Source organism: Capricornis sumatraensis, chromosome 1 (assembly GCF_032405125.1).
Source record: "Capricornis sumatraensis isolate serow.1 chromosome 1, serow.2, whole genome shotgun sequence".
NCBI classification, from domain to species: domain Eukaryota; kingdom Metazoa; phylum Chordata; class Mammalia; order Artiodactyla; family Bovidae; genus Capricornis; species Capricornis sumatraensis.
Window position 1 is genome coordinate 221,864,853 of NC_091069.1, and position 8,033 is coordinate 221,872,885.

Below are 8,033 nucleotides of genomic sequence, written 5' to 3' on the forward strand. Positions count from 1 at the left end.
AAAATATTTTTCTCACTATAATTATTGCCCCTCTTATCTACCCATAAAGGACAAATGCTTTTTTTAGTAAAATTATTTTCCTACATTGCTGTTACCAATACCATAGAAAAAGAAAATTGCTCTATGTGCTTCTGATCTCTTCCCTTTTAACTACATTCATACACTCTCACACCATCTCCTTCAGGGCAATTTGTTTGGTTGCTATTGCTTAATTAATGCTCATTCTTCACCAACATTGCTGTAAAGGGCAGGAATGAAATATCAAAACTTGCTTTATGATTGTAGATTCACTCCTGCTGTGAGGTTCAATGAAAGGAATAAAATTTCAATTAAGCAATTACCTAACAGTGCCACTGAAAGCCTCAGGAGCGCAGCGGTTCCTATCCATGGCTTTTGCAGCCTTTATTGACCATATATTGAATTTTCATTTTTCATGATTTTCTCTTACGCAGAAATATCTACATATTGACATGTGTGTAATGGAGGAGCACCACGTGAGGCCCAGTTTTGTATTTATCCAAGTCAACTGGTGTCAATGTCTGTGACATGAGTAGAATAGGTACCAGGAAGACACCCTACATTTTCCATGCCCTGTCAGAGGCTGGCTATTTCTGATCCTGTGGGGAAATGGCTCCTTTTTTATTGTGCAGGCCAAGCTCACATGTGGATTAGCCTTTTGAACACCAAGTCCATTTCTTTGCTTTCATTGTTAGTATTTGTAAAGCAGACCCTGCCTAGACATCAGACACTCCTCTTTCCAACTGAGCTGACTGACTTAGGAGAGCCTAAGAGAGGAGAGACATCAAAGCTCAGGAGAGTCGGGTCCTCTCCAAGATACCAATTAACCCAAGTTTGATCATATTTTCCTGTCTTTTAACTCACCCACCAGTTTCCAGGAAGTTGTGAGCACAAACTGTCACTCTTTGGATACTCAAGGTACTTGGAATCAATCACCACATGTCTACCCACTGAAATTAATTTGGAGCAACAACATGTTCTATGCATATTTCTTATTTTTTTTTTCTTAGTTTTCATGCTTTTGCTCCAAGATTATAAAATTTACATTTTAAAAACTTTTATAGCTTTAAAGGTAAATATAATGCTATGATACTAATGTAAAATAACACTATTAATAATATACTACATTTGCATTATGACTTAAATTTGCTTACATACTGTATATATGATTTTAAGTAATCAGTATATTGATTTTCTATGTATTCAATGACAGTCGATTAAAGATACAGAAATTTCAACAAGAAGCTATAGTACTTTCATATCATTTTTCTTTCTTTGCATTGCTGAAATTGATGTTTAAAAAACAGAAACATGGAAAGAGCACTGACATTTTTCATTATGCATGTATAAAAAGAAATCGAGGATTCTGAAACATGAGTACAAAGAATATGCATGTTTAAACATTCAGTTCAGTTCAGTTCAGTCGCTCAGTCTTGTCCGACTCTTTGCAACCACACGAACCGCAGCAACCAGGCCTCCCTGACCATCATCAACTCCTGGAGTCCATCCAAACCCATGTCCATTGAGTGGATGATGCCATTCAACCATCTCATCCTCCAAGGTCCCATTCTCCTCCTGCCCTCAATCTTTCCAAGCACCAGGGTCTTTTTCAATGAGTCAGCTATTCACATCAGGTGGCCAAAGTATTGGAGTCTCAGCTTCAACATCAGTCCTTCCAATGAACACCCAGGACTGATCTCCTTTAGGATGGACTGGTTGGATCTCCTTGCAGTCCAAGGGACTTTCAAGAGTCTTCTCCAACACCACAGTTCAAAAGCATCAATTCTTCAGTGCTCAGCTTTCTTTATAGTCCAACTTTCACATCCATATATGACCACTGGAAAAACCACAGCCTTGACTAGATGGCCCTTTGTTGGCAAAGTAATGTCTCTGCTTTTGAATATCCTATCTAGGTTGGTCATAACTTTCCTGCCGAGGAGTAAGCGGCTTTTAATTTCATGGCTGTAATCACCATCTGCAGTGATTTTGGAGCCCAGAAAAATAAACTCAGCCACTGTTTCCACTGTTTCCCCATCTATCTGCCATCAAGTGATGGGACCGGATGCCATGATCTTAGTTTTCTGAATGATGAGCTTTAAGCTGACTTTTTCACTCTCCTCTTTCACTTTCATCAAGAGGCTCTTTAGTTTCTCTTCACTTTCTACCATAAGGGTGGTGTCATATGCATATCTGAGGTTATTGATATTTCTCCCGGCAATCTTGATTCTAGCTTGTGCTTCCTCCAGCCCACCGTTTCTCATGATGTACACTGCATAGAATTAAATAAGCAGGGTAACAATATGCAGCCTTGACGTACTCCTTTTCCTATTTGGAACCAGTTTGTTGTTCCATGTCCAGTTCTAACTGCTGCTTCCTGACCTGGGTACAGGTTTTTCAAGAGGCAGGTTAGGTGGTCTGGTATTCCCATCTCTTTCAGAATTTTCCACAGTTTATTGTGATCCACACACTCAAAGGCTTTGACATAGTCAATAAAACAGAAATAGATGTTTTTCTGGAACTCTCTTGCTGTTTCCATGATCCAGCAGATGTTGGCAATTTGATCTCTGATTCCTCTGCCTTTTCTAAAACCAGCTTGAACATCTGGAAGTTCATGGTTCATGTATTGTTGAAGCCTGGTTTGGAGAATTTTGAGCATTACTTTACTAGCGTGTGAGATGAGTGCAATTGTACGGTAGTTTGAGCATTCTTTAGCATTGCCTTTCTTTGGAATTGGAATGAAAACTGTCCTTTCCCAGTCCTGTGACCACTGCTGAGTTTTCCAAATTTGCTGGCAATATTGAGTGCAGCACTTTCACAGCATCATCTTTCAGGATTTGAAAGAGCTCCACTGGAATTCCATCACCTCCACTAGCTTTGCTCATAGTGATGCTTCCTATGGCCCACTTGACTTCACATTCCAGGATGTCTGGCTCTAGGTGAGTGATCACACCATCGTGATTATCTGGATTGTGAAGAACTTTTTTGTACAGTTCTTCTGTGTACTCTTGCCACCTCTTCTTAATATCTTCTGCTTCTGTTAGGTCCCTACCACTTCTGTCCTTTATCGAGCCCATCTTTGCATGAAATATTCCCTTGGTATCTCTAATTTTCTTGAAGAGATCTCTAGTCTTTCCCAGTCTATTGTTTTCCTCTATTTCTTTGCATTGATCACTGAGGAAGGCTATATTGAAAATATAGAACTTAAAAAAGTTAAAAGGAGGCTTGTAGAAAGGATTGACTTTAAAGAAACTTAAAAAATAAAAAGAAATATTAATAGAATCTTACCTGATCTCTATCCCCAATACCTGATTCTGCAGAAGTGAACAGAGACTACAGAGTATATGCTTGATTTTTTACAAGCAGAATTTTGGTGACTCCCTGTCATCAAGCCCATCAAGCTCATGACCATCATTGTTGCATCCCAAACCCTAATGGTCTGACCCATGCCTTGCTTAACTTGTTCATTTCTGGTCTCTCACCTGAAGTTCCTATCACAACATTTGACTGAAGTTTCTTGAATGGTTTTAAGCATATGCACCATTTTTCATAAACTCTCTGTCTACAAGAATCGTCCCCTGTTATGGGTTGAATTGTGTTGCTCAAAAAACATACTTTGAAGTTGTAATCCCCAGTACCTCAGAATGGGACCTTATTCTAAAATAAGGTCAAAGCAGTTATAAATAATGAATTAAAATGAGGTCATACTGGAGGAGGGTAAACCACTAATCCAATATGATTCACGTGCTTAATTATAAGACTGCTCAATGGAAATACAAACACAGGGAGAAAGCCATGTGGGGATTGAGGTGATGTATCTGAAAGGATTGTTGGCCATTATCAGAACCAGGAAAGAGGCATGGAACAGATTCTCCCTTATAGGCCTCAGAAGAAACCAACCCTGTAGACGTCTTGATTTTGGACTTCCAACCTGCAGAAATTTGAAAGAATAAGTTATTGCTTAAACTACCCAATTTGTGGTAGTTTGTTACAGCTGCCCTAGAAAATTAATACATACTCTTGTCTCTAACTGTTCAGTTCAGTTCAGTTCAGTTCATTTCAGTCACTCAGTTTTGTCCAACTCTTTGCAACCCTATGGACTGCAGCATCCCAGGCCTCCCTGTCCATCACCATCTCCTGGAGTTTACTCAATGGGCATTTACCCATGCCCATTGAGTCGGTGATGCCATCCAACCATCTCATCCTCTGTTGTCCCCTTCTCCTCCTGCCCTCAATCATTCCCAGCATCAGGATCTTTTCAAATGAGCCAGCTCTTCACGTCAGGTGGCAAAAGTATTGGTGTTTCAGCTCTAACATCAGTCCTTCCAATGAATATTCAGGACTGATTTCCTTTATGGTTGACTGGTTGGATCTCCTTGCAGTCCAAGGGATGCTCAAGAGTTTTCTCCAGCACCACATTTCAAAAACATCAATTCTTTGGCGCTCAGCTTTCTTTACAGTCCAACTCTCAAATCCATACAGCACTACTGGAAAAACCATGGCTTTGACTAGATGGACCTACCTATTCTCTAGGGGGAGCAGTGTTTAAATGTAATCAGTGTTTTCTCTGATTTCTTCCTGAAAGAAACTAATTATCAGTATGTTATTTTGCTACTGTTTTCCCAAAAACAGTTATAATAATAACTCAACCCATAAGGGAAAATATTTAATATTAAGAGCCTTATGACTTCAGGAAATGATAATATAAATTTATAATATTATTTTTACTTTACAGGAATACAGTTAATCATTTAAAAACAGAATGTTGTGTCCAAGCCATTCTGAATTTCTTTCTCTTCATTCTAAATCTTTGTCCATACTATATCCCCTTCTATCTTTCTTTTTTATCCTTCTTTTGCCTAGATGACATCTACTCTGAAAAACCATCTTTAAACTACAATTATAGGCCTGCAATATGTTCTCAGTGGTCAAATAACAGGCTTATAAAGCTAAATTTATCCTACCAATAAATTCCAATAAGAAACTTGGTTTATCATAGGGATGTGTGAACTGAAAAATGGCCATTGAATAGACTAAGGTATCTAAGAATAATGCATTTAAAAATTTAAGTGTGGTTGCTTTAGCCAAAAGGGCCTCCCCAATGTCTCAGCAGTAAAGAATCTGCCTGCAATGCAAGAGTCACAGGAGACTGGGTTTGATTCTTGGGTCTGGAAGATCCCTTGGAGGAGGGCATGACAACCCACTCCAGTATTCTTGCCTAGAGAATCCCTTGGACAGAGGACCCTGGTGGGCTACACTCCATAGGATCTCAAAGAGTCAGACGTGGCTGCAGTGACAGCACTCACACATGCTTTAGCTGAGAAAGTAGAATTTTACTAAAATTCAACTTTGCCTTTATTTTATTTAAAAATATTGTGACAGACATAATGACATTGGTACATAAATTTGGATTTGGATTTGGACCTGGCCACTATGAGGGTAAAACTGGTGATGCTCCTTATAAATGCATAAATATTTTATTCCAATGACTAATTGCCTATATGACATTTTATTGTTTATCTTGTAATATTTAAGTTTCTCTTAATACCTAACTGACTAAAGGATGGTGCCGCTGCTGCTGCTAAGTCACTGCAGTCATGTCTGACTCTGCGTGACCCCATAGACGGCAGCCCACCAGGCTCCCCCAGTCCCTGGGATTCTCAAGGCAAGAACACTGGAGTGGGTTGCCATTTCCTTCTCCAATACATGAAAGCAGAAAGAGAAAAGTGAAACTGAAGTCGCTCAGTTGTGTCTGACTCTTAGCGACCCCATGGACTGTAACCCACCAGGTTCCTCCATCCATGGGATTTTCCAGGTAAGAGTACTGGAATGGGGTGCCATTGGCTTCTCCCTAGAGGATGGTAAGTTTACATTAATGGTGCTAAAGACAATAATGGCGCGAGCTTGTAAAGAGCATCACAAAGCACTACTGAGCTTGTTCAATTTTCCCTGCATCATTCGGATTTACTCTGTCAACTTGAAGTGACTTTCGTGTATTTTTTCCTCAGCATATCATTACACTAGAGTGCAATGCACCAAAAATACTATATTCATAGGAAATCCTACGTGTGACTTTCTATAGTGAAACTTATTAGTCTTAGATTTTAACTTTTTAGTCTTAGACTTTAACAACAAGTTTCCTGAAGTCTGTGTCCCATGTTAACATGAAATAAACAAAGCACTTGCAATAAAGGCTAAAGAAATGTTGATGTTACCATGTATTGTATCTGGAATACATCTTGGCTGACATTTTGGAGATGTATCAGTTCAGTTCAGTTCAGTTGCTTAGTCATGTCTGACTTTTTGCAACCCCATGAACCGCAGCACACCAGGCCTCCCTATCCATCACCAACTCCTACAGTCCACCCAAACCCACGTCCATTGAGTTGGTGATGCCATCCAACCATCTCATCCTCTGTTGTCCCCTTCTCCTCCTGCCCCCAATCTTTCCAAGCAGTCTCGTCTTTTCCAATGAGTCAGCTCTTCGCATCAGGTGGCCAAAGTATTGGAGTTTCAGCATCAACATCAGTCCTTCCAATGAACACCCAGGACTGATCTCCTTTACAATGGACTGGTTGGATCTCCTTGCAGTACAAGGGACCCTCAAGAGTTTTCTCCAACACCACAGTTCAAAAGCATCAATTCTTCTGGGCTCAGCTTTCTTTATAGTCTAACTCTCACATCCATACATGACCACTGGAAAAACCATAGCCTTGACTAGGTGGACCTTTGTTGGTAAAATAATGTCTCTGCTTTTGAATATGCTGTCTAGGCTGGTCATAACTTTCCTTCCAAGGAGTAGTCGTCTTTTAATTTCATGGCTGCAATCACCATCTGCAGTGATTTTCAGTCAGTTCAGTTCAATTCAGTCGCTCAGTCATGTCCTACTCTTTGCGACCCCATGAACTGCAGCATGCCAGGCCTCCCTGTCCATCATCAACTCCCGGAGTTCACTCAGACTCATGTCCATTGAGTCAGTGATGCCATCCAGCCATCTCATCCTCTGTCGTCCCCTTCTCCTCCTGCCCCCAATCCCTCCCAGCATCAGAGTCTTTTCCAATGAGTCAACTCTATCCATGAGGTGATTTTGGAGCCCCCCAAAATAAACTCAGCCACTGTTTCCACTGTTTCCCCATCTATTTGCCATGAAGTGATGGGACCGGATGCCATGATCTTAGTTTTCTGAATGTTGAGCTTTAAGCCACCTTTTTCACTCTCCTCTTTCACTTTCAAAAGAGGCCCTTTAGTTTTTCACTTTCTGCCACGAGGGTGGTGTCATCTGCATATCCGAGGTTATTGCTATTTCTCCTGGCAGTATTGATTCTAGCTTGTGTTTCTTCTAGCCCAGAGTTTCTCATGATGTACTCTGCATAAAAGTTAAATAAGCAGGGTGACAATAATGTATAAACATTTATAAAATATTTCTGAACCAGTTGCTTTGGCTGATTATAGGGTTTTCTCATTTTTAGCACTTTCTGAGGTGAAGCGAAAGTCACTCAGTTATGTCTGACTCTTTGCGACCCCATGGACTATACACTCCATGAATTTTTCCAGGCCAGAATACTAAAGTGGGTAGCCTTTCCTCTTCTCCAGAGGATCTTTCTAACCCAGGAATTGAACCGGGGTTGCCTGCTTTTCAGGCGATTCTTTACCAACTGACCTAGCAGGGGAGCCCTGATACTCTCTGAGGTGAAGTTCTTACAATTCACATTTTTCATTCTGTTATTGGTAGAGCAACTACCCCAGTAGATTAGGGTTTCTTGGGTTCTTTTCCCAATCTAATTAATCCAAAGAGATCCAATTTCGGTGGAAAAATAAATACAGAAGAAGCTGAGAAAATTTTTTCAGCAGTTCATTACAGTCATTTATAATGCAATTATACATAAATACAGTCATTAAGAAAATGAAACTGAAAATGTTAACTCCTGATAAATTTGCAGAGAAAGATGTCAAATACTCCTCGAATGAAAGCTTTATGATGCAAGTTCTTAAATCACTTTTGTTTGGACAAATTCTCT